The 17,567-nt window shown below is 48.1% G+C and overlaps 1 pseudogene; it reads left to right on the top strand.

The window, feature by feature from the left end:
• Positions 1–13,570: 13,570 nt before the first annotated feature.
• LOC118675742 lies at positions 13,571–14,190 on the top strand (annotated as a pseudogene).
• The last annotated feature ends 3,377 nt before the right edge of the window (positions 14,191–17,567 follow it).

A 17,567-nucleotide genomic window follows, 5' to 3' on the forward strand; every position in this document is an offset into this window, starting at 1 on the left:
GTGGCCCGTGCTGATCTCACTGATTGCCCAGTGGCTTTGAGTCTCTGGGAGGATCAGCTGGCGTCCTGGAGTCAGATGCAGTGAGCAGGCCAGGGGTGGAGGCACCGGCCTGTCAGGGAGCAGAAGGTCTGGAAGGACGAGGACCCAGTGCTGCCACTCAGCTTGACCAGATGGGGCCAGGAATCCGCTGTCCAATGTGAACCCCTCATTCCCGGGCAGGGAGGCGGGTGGTGAAGGAAGGGAGGGCAGCCAGCTTTGCTAGGTGGCAGCCAACCACCTGAGTCCTGACCTTCCCCTCATTAGAATGCAAGTTCCACAGGCCTGGGATTTTGTTGGTTTTACTCCTCACAGACCCCAAGCATCTAGGACAGTGCCTGGCACACAGTAGGTCTGAATAAATATTTGTTGACTAAATCATTGAATTCTTTCTCTTCCACCTTTAAGCTCAAGTCTGATAGGGAAGGAATTAAAGGTCTTGTGCTCTCAGTTGCTCTGCTGGTGCCCTGGGGACAAAGAAGGGACCTCCCAATGAAGGAGCGGGAGGGAGTTCCCAGTAAGCGAAACGCCAGGCCATGTGTCCCTTGTTTATAAATGTTTATAAACCAGCCCCCTTCCTGCCCCCAACACTCTGGACTGGAACTGGCACGTGAGGGAAGGATGAACAGGTGACTTTACAGACACTGGGGGAGCCACCTCTCTGGCAGGGATGAGTAAGGGGTTCCGTGTTGGCTAGGTGTGGACGGGATGGTGTGGTAGGGTCCTGGGACACCCCGGTGTGGTTTGTGATTCTGGTTGAGTGCACTGTGGCAGAGGACTCCTGCCCCCAGGCTCTGGGCTGTATGGTCTGTGGAACAGGACCGAGACCCTCCGGCTGGAAGGACCTGCAGGATGCCTGCTCCCCCCATTCCAGGCAGCACCCTCCTCACCACTGCCCCATGGCCCTGCCCTGGACCAGAAGATTCCAGACAGTTTGAAGTATTAGCAGTATTAATAGTATATCAGTATTGTTAATAGAAAAAAATTCCCTGGGGCTTGACTAAGCAACTGAGTGTTAATGATGCCTTTAAAAGTCAATGGGTCATGTATTGTGGTTTTCAAAATTTTTCTTCTACCCATAGGTGTTGACACTGGCCCCATGGTGTCCTCCTTGGTGGGCTTGGCAGCGAATATGACAACACCAGGGTGGTTAGGAAAGAGAAAAAGAGCAAAGAATGGATACAAGTGTGATATGCTACATTAATCTTAAGTTAGAAAAAACTGGTCGTTTCACAAGGACACCTGAGCCCTAGCCCCTTCTCAGCTCAGCAACTGGAGAGGGAAGAGCAAGGAAGAGGCTTGCCTGAGGTCACCTGGGGGCCGAGGCAACCCTGAAACTTGACGGCTGTGACTACACGTGTGTCAGAAGGGCATCTGGCTGGGGACCATCTGGGAAAAGGCTAGCTAGTTTCAGGTCCCGTGATAATTTACTCATTTTGAAGAGCCAAGAAAACATTCAATGATTCATCCTCCAATAAGTGCCTTTTGAACACTTAGTCTGGCACTGGGGAGCAGTGGTGACAAGAGACAAGGTTCCTACCTTCATGAGTTCACAGTCTCACTTCCTAGCCTCCTCCTCTGTTTTCACTGAGAAGATCAAAGCAATGACAAGAAATTGGCATGGGCTTTGGTCCCCACATCACCCCCATCCCACCCCATTCCTGTGTCTGTGCTCTTGTCTCTGCCACTGTCCTCTAACTATGGGTGAACTGGCCATGCTTGGCTAAGACAAGTGCCTCCATCTGCATGGGCCATCCATGCCCTCCTCGCCACCAAGGACCCCTGCTCTCGTGTCTCCCTTCTCTCTCTTGCACTATCAATCTTTCACTTTCCCCATTTGACCATGCTGTCATTTCTCTCGTCCAAATATACCCCGAAACCTCTTCCTCTTCCCAAAATGGCCCAAGTGCTCAACCCTTTACCACTACACTCTTAAGATCTGTATTTGTCATCTCTAAAGCCTCTCCTCCTATTCTCCTTGAGTCCACTCCAGTCAGGTTGTCACTCCTGAAACCACTCTTGTCAGGTCTCCAAAGTCCTCATTTTGCTAAATCCAAGTGACATTGCTTGATCCTCATCTTGCCTGACTCAGCAGCTTTTCACACGCTTGGTCCCTCTCCCACTTCCTGTGGAGCACTTTCTTCGCACCGCTTCTAGGATGCCGCTCTCCTGTGGCTTTCCTCCTTCTGGCGGCTCCTTCTCAGTGTCTTTTGCTGGTTTCTCTTTATCTTCCCGACAAGGGAAGTACAAAGAACAAAATCAAGGTTCAGTCCTTAGAACTCTCCTCTGTCACTCATCCAGCTCGTGGCTTTAAATGCAACTTTTAATGCTGACTCCCAAGGTTATGTCTCCTCTGAACCCACTGTTAGATATGTCTGTTTGGCAGCTAGCCGATGTCTCTTCCAGAACTGAGCTCCTGCTCATCTCCACCCCTCTACACACACACACACACACACACACACACACACACACACACACACACTCCTCTTCCTGCAGTTTTTCCCATCTCAGGTAATGGCAAGTCCAAAAAACTGTGATGTCCCTCTTTTTTTTCCTTTAGTATGTTTTAATTGATTTTAGAGAGAGTAAGGGAAAGATCAATGAGAAAGAGAGAGAAATAGAGAGAGAGAGAAACATTGGGTATCAAACCCACAATCTGGGCATGTGCCCTGACCAGGAATCAAACCGTTGACCTTTCGGTGCGTGGGATGATGCTGAACCAACAGTGCCACACCAGCCAGAGTTATTATATCCCCCTTGATTGTTTCAGGCTCACTCCATATTGATTAAGTCATCAAAAACTGGGAGCTCCACCTCCAAAATTTGATACTTCTCATCACCTTTATTCTATCACTTTGGTCCACCCCACCATTATCTCTTGGCTAGCATGTTACAAGACTCCTAACTGGTTCTCCCTGCTTCTACCCTTCCCAACAACTTCCCTCGCTGCCTTCACTCTATTCTGCACACAGCTGCCAGAGCAATCCTTTCCTGATTACTGTATTTAAAATTGCAACCTATCCCAACCACATTCCCCACCCCACCCCTGTTCTATTTTCTCCACTGAAGTTATCACTCTTTAATGCAGTAGCATACTAATTCAGTGGTGGGGGATGGAAAGCCTGCCCTGGGTTCGAGTAACAAGGAGGTGCATTATTCATAGAAAATTTTAAAAATAGTCATAAAATGTGCTCAAAGTCGACCTGCTCCTTTTCAACATTGGTGATTCTAAACAATGTGATGTGACCTCCTCCTTACCAGGGCGGCAGCTCCCACTGACTCTCCACTGTCAAACACACTCTGTATTTCCCTTATGTATTTGCTTATTGTCCTTTCCCCACCACTAAGCTCATTGAGGCCAGGATGTTTCATCTGTTTTGTTCACGGATGTGTTCCCAATGTTTGCCACATGGTAAATGCTCAGTGAGCTTTAGTGGGATGAATGAATGAAGCAGAGGGTGCTAAGATAGTTGGGGGCTACCAGGAGGGTTTCCTGGATGAATCTATGTCTATGTGGTCTTAGCAGAAGGAAGAGTGAGTACCAAAACTTGGAGCAACTCAGTGTAGAGAGTCAGAATTCATGAGTGTCTTTCTCTAGGAGTTTTTCTTTCATAATGTTCATGTTTGGGAAATGAGTATGTTCCTTTGTTACTAGTTGGTCAAGGATCCATGGTGACATCTTGCAGAGGGTCAGCTGTCAGTTTTAATCAGAGTGGCTCCTCACTCCTGCTGAAGAACTCCAGGCCTGGGGTGGTGAGCACACTCTCCCACACACTCTCAGAACATTCACTTGTCCCTTGCATTAGTGTGAAAGCCGGGAGACCACTCAGGCTGTGATAACAGTCCCAAAGAATGAAGATGAGAGCCAGGAGCCATTCCCAATGCCACCTCCTTCGGGAAGCCTTCCCTACGTTCTCTTCCCTCACCTGGGCAGAGTTTGTATTATGAGGGAGGAAGAAAGCCTCCTCTGTCCTTTAGGGATTTTTCAACTGGTCTAATAATAAAATTGACATGAGACAGATTAACAAGAGAAAATGACAAAATTTAATTACATACATACATTTTGGAACCCCACGTACGTGAGAGTCAGAGATACCCCCCTCACCCCAATACATGAGAGGTTCGGCGACAAAAAGTTAAAATGAGGTATAAGGCATTTTCAGCTAAGGATGAGGTAATGCACCTTTGGGTTTCAGAGGAAGGTCATTGCAGGACGGTAAGAAGAGATGTTTAGTAATCAGCAGTTTGCCCTGCCATATTGATAGGCCAAAAAGTTATCTCTGATCATCTCTTATTATGGGCAAGGACCCTCATTTAAATTCTTCTAGGTAGTTAAGGGGGCAGGCAGAAGTTTCTCTTGACCCCACAGGGTCTCAATTGAACTTTAGCTCAAAATAACATGCATACCACAGAGGCACATCTTGGGGTGACTCATTCTGAACCCCTACAGTAGCTTTCTCCTTTTGGCTCCATGTTCATTTCTTTATTTTAACTCTTACAACGTGTAACCATCTTTATTTGCTTCCATATTTGTAACTCCTACTGAATGTATAAGAACAGAAATGATGCCAATTCATTTCAATTGCTGGTCCCCAGCACAGAACCTGGAACACTGGAGGAATCAATAAATGTTTGCTGAATAAATTAATAACAAAGAAGATATTATATAAAGTGCTATACCAATATTAAACGAATATAATGGTTATTGTGATAATGCTTCTGAATGCCAGTCATAATAATGAGACTGACTACTACTTCATGGTTATTATATAAATACTAGTAACCTGGCGCACGAAATCACGCAAGTCTGGGAATCCCTCCCCGCATGTGCCTCCCCGTGGACACAGCCCTGTCCTCCCACCCAGAAAGAGTCCCGCAGCCGCCCTGCTGCCATGGGAGGCAGGACCCAGAAACCCACCTGCGACTCCGGTTAAGTCCTCCAGAGTCAAGTTCCCGCCCACTCGCACATGCCTGCTGTGCATACAGCCTCTTGCCAATCAGTAGTTATGGCGTGACACATCACGACCATTAGCATATTATCTCTTTATTACATAGGATAGAATATATATAATATGCTTTTAAAAAATGTTTTTATTGATTTTAGAGAGAGAGGGGAAGGAAGAGGGAGAGTGAGAAAGAGAAGCATTGATCTGCTGCACACACCTTGACCTCTCAATGCACAGGAAGCCGCTCAACCAACTGAACCACACTGGCCAGAGCTAAATTTCTTTTCTTTTCTTTTCTTTTTAATTCTTTGGTTTTTTGGGTTTTTTAAAAATATATTTTATTGATTTTTAACAGAGAGGAAGGGAGAGGGATAGAGAGTTAGAAACATCAATGAGAGAGAAACATCAATCAACTGCCTCTTGCACATCCCCCACTGGGGATGTGCCTGCAACCAAGGTACATGCCCTTGGCCGGAATCAAACCTGGGACCCTTCAGTCCGCAGGCTGATGCTCCATCCACTGAGCAAAACCGGTTAGGGCTAGAGCTAAATTTCTTTACTGTAATGGTGATATATTACTTAACTCTTCAAGTTTCAGAGGCCCAATACCATCCACAGTTATTCAAAGATTATTGATGTAGAGTGCTTACTAAAGCATCAAATGTGTTATAGTTTCCAAAAAGTGTGAATTAGACTGAGGCCAATTTATTTATTATTATTATTATTTTTTACATATTAAATGGTGCTAACCTAAAACACTGCTTTTGTGTATGTATCAAACCTCAGGTGTGGAGACCGGCTCATATGCCAGTGCACTGACTCATCCACAATTGGCAGTTGGGCCCTTCCTCACTTGAGAGAAATCTTAGAGGCTTCAGAAATCAGACTAATAAAATAAGATTTTTTACCTAGTTCAAAATCAGAGTTCAAAAACAGTTCAGTTACTATTTAAGTACTGAGTTAAGACAGGAGGTTGAACAAAATTAATTTTGAAAATTTCAGAGTTTTAAAAGAGCAAAACTTTAGACTTAAAATCAACTGTTTCATTATATGCAATGCATTTGAGTATTGAATATGTTAAAATTTCATTTAGCAGATTCCTCCCCAGACTTTTAAAACCACCACCAATAAATATTTACACATTTCCCTCCCTTGCCAAAGCATTTCTCCAGGTGCACACAAATACCACTCCTTCTGAGGTCGTGTTGCTCCAGATTAAACAGGCCCCCTTCCAGGACAGCAGCCCATTGCACTGCTCCAGCCAGAGCGAGGCTGCTGGCCCTCAAGGAATTCCACTGCCTTTGGTTGACTGAGCAGAGCTGAGAACCTCATTATGGAAGCCTTCCATCCCCTTCCCAAGCCAGCCTGGGAGAGGGGGCCAAGATTGCCTCATCCATACTGGGCCTCAGCCCACCTTGCTCGAGGCCAGCTCACCAAAAGTGTTTTAAGAGCATTCCAACAGCCGAATCACCCCTTTGCCCTTGTGCAGCAGCCCTAATCAGTTTGGCTCATTGGGTAAAGCGTCGACTCTTCAGTTCTGGGTTTGATTCCGGTCAAATCACGTACCTCGGTTGCAGGCTCAAAACCAGGCCTTGGTCTGGCTGTGTGCGGGAGGCAACCAATCAATGTTTTTCTCTCTCTGTCCCTCCCTTTCCCTTGCACTCACTCTAAAAATCAATGGAAAAATATCCTCAGATGAAAATCAAAACAAACATACAAACAAACAAACAAACTTGTGCAGTGAGTTTTCCTCAGGAAGACTGCAATTGACCTACTTGTGCTTCTAGGACAGTATCTCTTCATGTTGGTAGACTGGATGTCAGTCATCAGGTGTGGGAGGCTGTGTGAGGAAGGCTCACTCTGAAGGAGGGAAGCTATCTTCTCTGAGAGGGCACAAGTGGAGACACTGTTGTGGACCACAAAAAGGGGTGCTATAAATAAGTCTGACTGAAAGTCACCTCACAGGGTGATCTGATCACAAATTCCTCACTGGGCAGGTCATGGAGGGTAGTCGCCCTAGGCCTTAAAAGATTGATCTTCACCTTAAACAACCCTGTCCATTGTTTTTGTAAATCTAGGTCAGTGGTTCTCAACCTTCCTAATGCCGCGACCCTTTAGTACAGTTCCTCATGTTGTGGTTACCCCCAACCATAAAATTATTTTCATTGCTACTTCATAACTCTAATTTTGCTATTGTTATGAATCGTAATGTAAATATCTGATATTCAGGATGTATTTTCATTGTTACAAATTGAACATAATTAAAGCATAGTGATTAATCACAAAAACAATATGTAACTATATATGTGTTTTCCTATGGTCTTAGGTGACCCCTGTGAAAGGGTTGTTCAACCCCCAAAGGGGTCGAGACCCACAGGTTGAGAACTGCTGATCTAGGTTAACACATCTTTAAAACACCTTTTTTTTTTCAGATCCCTCGGAAGCATAACCACCCTCAAGAAAGCACAGAATCTTATTTACTGTCCTGTAATCCCATCAGAGATCTCCCAGATTTGCTTTCTCCCACTTTCAAGTAATCTTCCTTAACTCCACATGTATGAAAGAAACTGCAAAGCTGTCATTCTCCGGAGCATCTGAGATCTTGTTTCTGGGCATGTTGTCAGTTTGGCTCAAATTCTTGTAAAAATTCTCTACGGGTTTGGACGTTCTAATGTGGACACTATAAACCTGGGACCTAAGGGCTGGGAGTGTGACCTTTCCTCATGCAAGCCCTGCATCTGCTTGGACTCAAGTGCCCAAACACCTCAACATCTTTGGGTAACGTTAAAATCTATGTTAGTCTCAATTAGTACTCAGTTGCATTCACTGGAATATCTAAGTTTGCAGACAATCAGATGGGGTTTTATTCATCTATTTTTTAAATAAAAATTACAATTTATGATCTTGTAGAAAATAGGGAGGAAATGTAGATAAAAGGAAAACATAGTGTGTGGGAGGGGCGGGAGAATGTGGAAGAGGATATATAGGGGTAAATGATGATGAAAAAATAATAAAATAAAATAAAGGAAAATATAAAAAATTAATACTAAAAGGTTAAAATCCTATCTAATAAAAGAGAAACATGGTAATTAGCGTACGACCGCTACCCTTCCCATTGGCTAATCAGGGCGATATGCAAATTAACTGCCAGCCAAGATGGCGGCCAGCAGCCAGGCAGCTGGAAGCGAACATGAGGCTTGCTTGCTTCAGTGACGGAGGACTCCAACGCTCCCTGCCTGCCGCTGCTGGGCCCTGAGCTGCAACTCTAAGCAACTATGTTACAAATATAGAAGCTAAACAAAACCCCAGAAGCCTGCTTTAGTCGCTGGGCTTCAGCCAGCAGGATCGCAACATTGTTTCAAATACAGAAGTTAAACAAAGGCCAGAAACCTGCTTTCAGCAGCGGAGGCCTAAGAGCTGGAGCCTCAGAGCTAAAGCTGGCCCAGAATAAAAAAAAAGAAAAAAAGAAAAAAAGGAGCGGTTGGGAGCTTCAGTCACCCACCAGCCTGAAAATAGCCCTCAGCCCCTCACCCAGACTGGCCAGGCACCCCAGTGGGGACCCCTACCCTGAAGGGTGTGTGACCAGCTGCAAACAGCCATCATCCCCGCATCCAGGCTGGCCAGGCACCCCAGTGGGTACCCCCACCCTGATCCAGGACACCCTTCAGGGCAAACCAGCCAGCCCCCACCTGTGCACCAGGCCTCTATCCTATATAGTAAAAGGGTAATATGCCTCCCAGCACCGGGATCAGCGGAGCCGAGAGGCTTCCCGGCACCGGGATCAGCGTGACAGGGGGCAGCACCCAAACCCCCTGATCGCCCTGCGGCTCTGTGTGTGACAGGGGGCAGGGCCACAACCTCCCTATCCGCCCTGCTCTGTTTGTGACAGGGGAAGGCGCCCCAACCCCCTGATCAGCCCTGCTCTGTGCCTGATAGGGGGAGCTTCCCAACCCCCTGATCGCCCTGCAGCTCTGTGTGTGACAGGGTGTGGCACCCCAACCCCCTGATCAGCCCTGCTCTGTGCATGACAGGGGGCAGTGCCCCAACCCCCTGATTGGCCCTGCTCTGTGCGTGACAGGGGGTGGCGCCGCAACCTGCCCATTGACCCTGCCTTGAGTGTGACAGGGGGTGGTGCCCCACCCCCCAATCAGCCCTACCCTGAGCGTGACTGAGGGTGGCATCGCAACCTCCCGATCGCCCTGCTCTGTGCATGACAGGGGCGGCGCCCCAACTTCCCAATTGGCCCTGCTCTGAGCCCGACCAGGGGCTGCACCTAGGGATTGGGCCTGCCGTCTGCCACCCGGGAGCAGGCCTAAGCCAGCAGGGCGTTATCTCCCGAGGGGTCCCAGACTGCGAGAGGGCACAGGCAGGGCTGAGGGACCTCCCCTTCCCCCTGAGTGAACAAATTTTTGTGTACCGGGCCTCTAGTATATATATGTCAAAGAAGGTCCAGTTATTATTCAGGTCTGCCAGAAATCAATCCAGCAAGAACAAGATGGTGTGTTTCGGAAATGCTAATCTACTAGTATTGCTTCTTCCTTATCTCCCTCTGGGAACCTTGGTACAAAAGCTGGCATGCCATGGAAGACAGCATCCCTGGTGCCCAGCACCAACAGCACAGGGGAACAGAAGTGTATTGTTTGCAGGGCTAGAGTTGGCCCCTGTCCTACATTTTCTGATATTTTCCCTCATTGCTTCCAGGTGTGGTCCTGTGGGCTAGATGTAGAGTGAGCTTTCCCCACCCCCAGCTTGAATTGCTGTCTGCTCCTCTGGGCAACAAATCACTCTCCTCACTGTCCACTCCCAGTACAGGTAACAGGCAGCCTTCTGTTGGGATGGTGGCAGGATGGATGGCTGGTCCCAGCAGCCTGAGTTTGTGCTACCCACCTGGCAGGCCCAAGAAGCTCTTGTCCTACGTTATCACGAGTCCTCTGTGTAGCCCCTGATGGAGGCTGGACTAACTAACTACCAACCAACCCTAGGGCGGCACTGAGGAGCTGGCGTGGGGAGCTGTTTGTGGGCTTTTGGGGAAGCTCCCCTGGGAAGCTGAGCTCTTGTTCTGATGGTGAATGTTCTTTCACCGTGTCCTGTGGGCCCTGGCCAGCTGCTCTGGAGAAAGGAGCATGGCAAGGGTTCAACCTGGAACTGCCCTCCCAGCCACCCAGAAAGATCTGTCTACTCCCATGATGCCCTGGCCTCCCACGAAATGGCCCCTTTGGTTTGTTTTCATGACTTATGCCTCAGAGCAGCTGGGGCATACGATGCCTTTGGGCCGTTCTCCAAGGACTCAGGCTTGGCCTCTGTGGACGCTTGCGGAGGGCTTGTCAGGGGCCCTGCAGGCGACACTGAAGAGGAGCTTAGGGGGGAGGAAGGAGCGTGGGGTGGAAGTCGGCAGCAAGCTTTCCCTCCGGGAAGGGCGGCCCTAGGGCTGCCAGGTCTGCCTCTGCCCGCACAGCCTCAGCCCTTCCAGGCGCTCTGCACAGCGGCTGCCAGGGACGCAGTGGGTTCCAAGTTCGAATGATGCGCAATGATTTCAGCAGCAACTACTAGAAAGAGGGGCGCCACATACCTCCTTGTCACCCTCAAAGCTGGTTTTCTTCATGTTGTCCAACAAGAGGCCCAGGGGATACGTTTGATGCCACACATTTGTCCATTTTACATTAAAGTCCTGTCACTCGGATGCCCCACTCTTGGTGATGGTGAGCCAGTCCGGTTCGGCAGAAAGTCAGACAGCGGTCAGGCAGAGCGGGTGCCCCTAGGGCCAGGATCTTCTAAACCAGTGGTTCTCAACCTTCTGGCCCTTTAAATACAGTTCCTCATGTTGTGACCCAACCATAAAATTGTTTTCGTTGCTACTTCATAACTGTAATGTTGCTACTGTTATGAATCGTCATGTAAATATCTGATATGCAGGATGGTCTTAGGCGACTCCTGTGAAAGGGTCGTTGGACCGCCAAAGGGGTCGCGACCCACAGGTTGAGAAACGCTATATCGGACCCCTCACCTGCAGGCTGCTAGAGCTCCCCGCCCCGCCCCCAGAAAGGGACGCATCAGGGAGTCGGGGCATCTCGGGCCAAAATCTGGAGGTGCTGGAGCGGGTTTTCTTGCTAGTGGGGAGGGGGGCAGCGGTTGGCGTAGGGGGAAGCCTGGGTTCAGTGGGGGGGGGGGGGGGGAAAGAAGGGTCAGGAGGAGAAGGGGAGCAGGAGAGGAAGGGGGAGGGAGGTGGAAGGAGAGGAGGGGGAAGGGCTAGGTGGCCAGGAGCCGAGCGCCGCGTGGATTGTGGCCCGGAGCTGCGGACACGGGGCGGCGCGCTGGTGTGTGGGATAAAGATAGGCGCGTCATGAAGCCGGGCGCCTGGGCCTCCTTTGTTTCCTGGAAGCCTTTAAAAAAGCCCCCTCCACAGCCCTGTGCGGGGCGATGGGGACAATGGCCGGCTGCGCAGTGGGCCGAGGGGACGCCCCCTTTTAGAGATGCCTTTCCAGCCTCGGGCCCAGACTGGAGGCTCCTGAGCCACAAGGGCCTTGGAACTACGCGCGGGGCGCGCCCTGATCTTATGGGGGACAAGAGGCCAGCATTAAAACAGCACGAAGATTTTAAAAAAAGGAAAAGAAAATCTCGCTACTGCAGTAAGGCGCAAGTTGCTGGGCCTGTGGGTCCCTGGCAGAGGGCCTAGCGGTTCCAGTCCCCCACCTGGCACGAGCGGCCTGGGGCGCGCACGCACTGTGGGGCGCATTGTCATCGCTGGGTTTTCCTGAATGCCACTGTGGCACATTCCTGGCCTTTGCCATTATTGGGAAATGAGAGGATCTTTTCTTCCATTCTTCCCCCTTCCCCCTCCCTTCGTGTTTCTTCCGGCCATGGAATTATCTACTTTAGCTCAAAAGACATTCCATTCCCATGACAAAAGCAGAACCGGTGATGTTGGCATACTGTAGCCCTCTTTCTTATAAGGAGATCTGGGCCATAAATCATAATGAATGAAAACGTAAAAGAGCATTTCTTTACCTTTTAATGGTGCACTTTGCTTATTTTCAAAGTGCCACGAACAGCTCCACTTCTTGACGTTCGACAACCAGAACCCACCTCAGACACTGAGCTGACAATGTTTTCCCTTTAATATCCTAATGCAAATGGACTGAAGAGATTTGTTTTGAACTCCTCCTCCGTTCTAAAGTGCCCCGAGTCTATCACTGAACAAAGGCTGACAGATTTTAAAACAGAATGGGGCAAAACTATCCATGGCAACTTACCGACCTTTCTATCTATTCATCCGTAGCACTCTCCTTCCCTCCTTTGGCACACTCCCACCTCACATCTGTTCCAGAAGCAATGACATACACACATTGGCTCACGCGAGGTAGACTCACATCAGCGTATGCCAGATTATCTGGAAATGGTTGATCAAAAACACTCTCAATTATGTGTCGTCCAGCGGGAGACAGCAACTGGAGAAGAATGAAAGATCAGGGGGATATTTCCCCAAGAGAACTAAATATTGCAAACGTTTGAACCCATCTTTAAACAAAACAGTCTCCGGGTTTCCTCAGTCAATGTGTGGCAATTTACACCTGGGCTGGAGGATGGAAGGGTATCTGACTAAGTAATTGTTCTCAGGAAGGGTCATGTTTGGCCTCTCAAATCCCGAGTCTGGTATGTCACATTGCACAGGTGTTTTTCACAACTCACTGGGTCTGATGGGTCTGACAGCATGTAAGGTTGCCCCCGAGAGGAGCCGAGGGACATGGTGATTAGGGGATTTCTGAAGGAAGGGACAATGGGCCAATTACCAGCAAAGTCTGCGGGCTCCCTTGGAGAGGTTAAGGAGGAGAGCACTCGGCCTTTGAGCTACCGTGTCATCTGTTCTGGGGCTTAATCAAGTTATCATATCACCCCAGTGTCTATAGGCCTCCGTCCATCGATTTGAATGAAGACAAAAATTTGCAGACAAATTTCTAGCAGCAGGAAGTTGGGGCTCTCCTGCAAGGCTGGATGAAAAGCACCTGTAACCTTGCTGGCCTTGTCCAGCTCCTGCTGGGAGCCGCTTTGGGCTGCAGTCTGCTGGCTGCAGAGCCTGCCTGTCAGCAGGAGTTGGGCCTTGGGGAGGAGGCGGGGGGCGGGGGGGGGGGGGGATGCTATTATGCGTTTCAAGAGAATGCCTTGGAGCAGCCCCCACCGTGGCCAGGTCAGCACAATGTGGCCAGCTACCCGTGAATAGGTAGGTGGACACTGTCTCCTTTCTTTAGATATTGGCTTGGAGTCATATTTAAGCTAAGGCAGGGCTGTCCTAAAATCACCCTCACGGTGGCTTAAAGGGAACACTTGTGTTTCTCCCTTTCTGTAGGGAGGGTGAGAGGCAGGACGCTCTCCAGAAAGGCCAGGCCCCTGCTCCTCTCTGAGCTGCATTTCCCTGTTTGTGAAGGTCAGGGATGTTGTAATTTACATCTAATCTGCAGGGTGGAAGGAAGAGGGCGTTTGATGTAAGTAGACTGAACACTGATTAGAGGTCAGGAGGCCTGTGTTGCAGGCCTAGCTCTATGACTTGGAGAAGTGTCTTAGTCTCTCTTTGTCATAGATATTTCGGTTTTAAGATGGGGATACTGGCCCTCCCTGTCTGCTCTGCCCTGGGAGCAGCTCCCCTCATCCCCTGCACCACGTTTGTCTCCCCCCACTCCGTGGCCAGGAGCACCTCTCGGCTGAGCGGGTCACTGTCTGCAGTGGTGCTGAAACGACCAGAGACACTGACAGATGAGAGCCTCAGCAGCTTGGCAGCCCTGCGTCTGTCCCCTGACCTCCCTTATTTCTAGCTGCAGCTTCCAAATCAGTGCCATTTCAAGGGATATCGACATAGCAGCCAAGTTCATTGGGGCTGGGGCGGCCACAGTAGGGGTGGCAGGCTCTGGGGCTGGAACTGGGACTGTGTTTGGGAGCCTCATCGTTGGTTATGCCAGGAACCCTTCTCTGAAGCAACAGCTCTTCTCCTACGCCATCTGGGCTTTGCCCTCTCAGAGGCCATGGGGCTCTTTTGCCTGATGGTGGCCTTTCTCCTCCTCTTCGCCATGTGAAGGAGCTGTCTCCATCCCCCATAGTTCTTTTCCCGTGTCTTGTCTGCCCTGTATGTTCCTTTTCCTATACCTCCCAGGCAGCCTGGGGAAAGTGGTTGGCTCAGGGTTTGACAGAAGGAAGACAAATAAACACTGTATTAATAAGATGTAAAAAAGAAAAAAAAAAGATGGGGATAATGATCTAGGCTGTTACTTCACCGGTTATGAGTAAATATGATGATAGATGCTGATCAGCAATGAAAAACTTTAAAACTACATTGCTAGTTGTCTCTGAAGCCCTTCCAGCCACCTGTGCTCTAGGATTCAATGTCACAAAGAGGGAGAAGAGAAGAGAGTTATTAATTAGCCTTAATATAAGAGCATTCCATCCTGAGAATGAGGTAGTCACTGAAGGTGAATTTCATAGCCAGTAGCAGGAGAAGCCAAAAGATATGTCTTCAACACTTTGTGAGGCTGGCTGATCTGATTAAGAGAAACTTTTCTGAGGCCCACAGGAAATTGGACTTTTTGACATTTTGATGAAGGGCTCAGAACCTGGAAAAGTGGAATGGAGACCCGGCTGGTAAATCACTCCATCCCCTGCCCTTCGGACTATGTTTATATTCTGTAGTCACTTTGTGATCGGGACATCAACCTTGAACCCAAGGGCAGCTCCAGCATGTTCCTCATTTTTAAAATGAGGTGCACTTTCTCTGCCTCTCTAACTCACGGGGCAATGGTAGAATCAACTGGTTAAAAGGTGAAATGTGCTTTGTCAATAAAGTGTAATGTGCTAGATATGTTTGCAACACACACACGTAAAGGACTATTCTTGCCTATTCAACTGGAGCCTGGATGAACATGCGGGGGCCATTCTGCAGCCTTGTGGACCTGACTATAGGGATTCAATGTTATAGATCAGGGGTCCTCAAACTTTTTAAACAGGGGGCCAGTTCACTGTCCCTCAGACCGTTGGAGGGCCGGACTATAGTTTAAAAAAAAAACTTTGAACAAATTCCTATGCACACTGCACATATCTTATTTTGAAGTAAAAAAACAAAACGGGAACAAATACAATATTTGTATTTGCATGTGGCCCACGGGCCGTAGTTTGAGGACCCCTGTTATAGATGATCTGGCTCATGAGAGGATCCTTCATACGGAATTAACATCTGGCTGCTCTCTCTGAATGAATAGGTATGGGTGCCTTGCTGACCTCCAGCTCCTGAGGGGGTGGCCCTGTGGGCATAGGGAGGGCTGGGGTGTTGGTGCCCAGACATAGAGAGAATCTGACAGCAAACAGTGAAAACGGATGGAGTGCTCTTCATTCCTTACTTCCTCACTTATCTGCCCCCAAGCCCCGGCCCCATCAAAACACCCATGGCTCTCCCAAACATCACATGAGCTCCTGCCCTGTGATTTCTGCCTCTGCCATTTCCTCTGCCGCCATCTCCCCATCTTCTCTGCTTCTTAAATGTCTTATCCTTTAAGGTCATGTGCAATGTCACCTCCTTAGAGAGGCCACAGTCCTCAAACAGCTAAGTCAGTCAGCACTGAATGTCTTTCCTGGGAAACTCTGTCCTGTCCTTTGCCCCATCACAGTTTGTGCTCATTCTGTGAGCTTCTCAGAGGCAGAGATTGAGTTTGTGTTTTCTTGGTGACCAGTCCCTAGTACGGAAGGCTGCTGGTGCACAGCAATTTCGGCATTCAGTGTGGAGCTGCATTTTGCCACTCCTTCGTGTGTCAGTGACATGAAGGGACTGTGGGGAGGGAGGGGCAGGTGGCATCCTCTATTGTCATGTTTATTTATTTAAACCAAGTCCATTTTTGGTTTTGCCTTGAATCTCACCCAAACTGAAAATGTGCAAAACTGCTCTAACTTAATTAGAGATGTACATGCAAGTGACACAAGGACGACTCTTTTCTGAGTGTTTCATTCTTGCCCAAATAAGGCGCTCCTTTGCCGCCTCCTGCGTGACTTTAGGAAATCCTTGCAGAAATAACTCCCGGTGCAGTGGGCAGCTCGCTCAGGGGCCTGGCCTCACAAAATACCCTTTGTGCTCTAATCTGCACAGGTTTACTTCCACAAGAAAGTACACACTTCACACTCTGGCAAGCATCCAGTGGCGAAGGTTTTGTCTCTCGGTTCCGCATTTACACCTTCAGTCGGAGAAGGCTGTGGTCAGGGAGAGAGCACCTCTTCCCGTCGTTCTGAGTGTGGGTCCCTGGACCACCAGGGACTCATGTGAGTGGTCAACAAGTCTCTTTGACCCTTTTCAATATTTCAAAAAGCCGGAGATAAAGGTGCAGGGCCTACTAACAAGTGAAGTTCCTGTGTTATGTTCCCTTTTGCTTTTGGCTCAGTTCAGCATGTTAGCACGGAGTAGCTCATGGTAGTGAAAAGTTAACCAGCACTACATTTGACTTTGTAGGTCGAAGTGTTTTTGGTTGAAGTATCATTTACACAATAATATGTACACACTTTAAGGATGGGGTTTGATGAGTCTGACAGCTGCGTACAGTCCTGTAGCTACTACCACACTCCAGACACAGCATTTCCGTCACCCCCAGAGTCCCTCATGCACATCACAGCCAACACCCTCCTTAGAACCCCTGCTGGAGGCCACTGCTATCTTGTCATTGCAGCAGTGCCTTTCTAGAATTTTTTATAAATGGGGTAATACAGTATGCTGTTTTTCTGTATTTGACTTTTTTTATTTGCTATAATGTTTTTGAGATTCATCCGTGTTGTGTGTAACGATATTTTTCGTTTTTAGTGCTGAGTGGTATTTCATAAGAGGATTACAATTTGTTCGCCCATTAATCAATTGATGGACATTTGGGTTGTTTCCAGAGTTGAGCTGTTATGAATATGTGGCTACAATGTTGATATGAACATGCACATACAAGTCTGTGTGTGGACATATATTTTAATTTCTCTTGAGGAAATAGCTACGAGTGAAATTGCTGGGTTGCCTCATGGCTCTATGTGCTTAACTTTATAAGATATTGCCAGCCATGCTTTCAAAGTGGCTGCACCACTGTACGTTCAATTAGCAGTGTATAGGAATCCAGTTGGTCTCTACCCTTGCTAATGCCTGTTGTTGACAGTCTTTTCCATTTTACCCATTCTAGGAGGGATAGAGTGGTATTCCATCGCAGTTTTAATTTGCATTTCCCTGATGACTACTAGTGTCCATATTGGTTAGTCATATACAGAGTGGGGGCAAAAGTAGGTTTATAGTTGTTCATTTAGAAAATAATACAATAATTAATAAATAGCAACACAAGAATAAGCTGTTTCACGTACCCTCAACTATAAACCTACTTTTGCAGAGCAAAAGTTTTTAATTTTGAAGGTATTCAGTCTCTCACCATTAAGTATGGTTAGCTATAGGTTAAAGAATATCTCCTTCATCAAGTGAGGAAGTTCACCTCTATTCCTGTTTTTTGGAGAGTTATTAAGTCATGGATGGGTGTTGAATTTTGTCAAATCTTTTTCTATATTCATTGACATAATCAAATATTTTTTTATTTTATTCTA

This window comes from Myotis myotis, unplaced genomic scaffold (genome assembly GCF_014108235.1).
Source record: "Myotis myotis isolate mMyoMyo1 unplaced genomic scaffold, mMyoMyo1.p scaffold_m19_p_2, whole genome shotgun sequence".
In the NCBI taxonomy this organism is placed as follows: Eukaryota; Metazoa; Chordata; class Mammalia; order Chiroptera; family Vespertilionidae; genus Myotis; species Myotis myotis.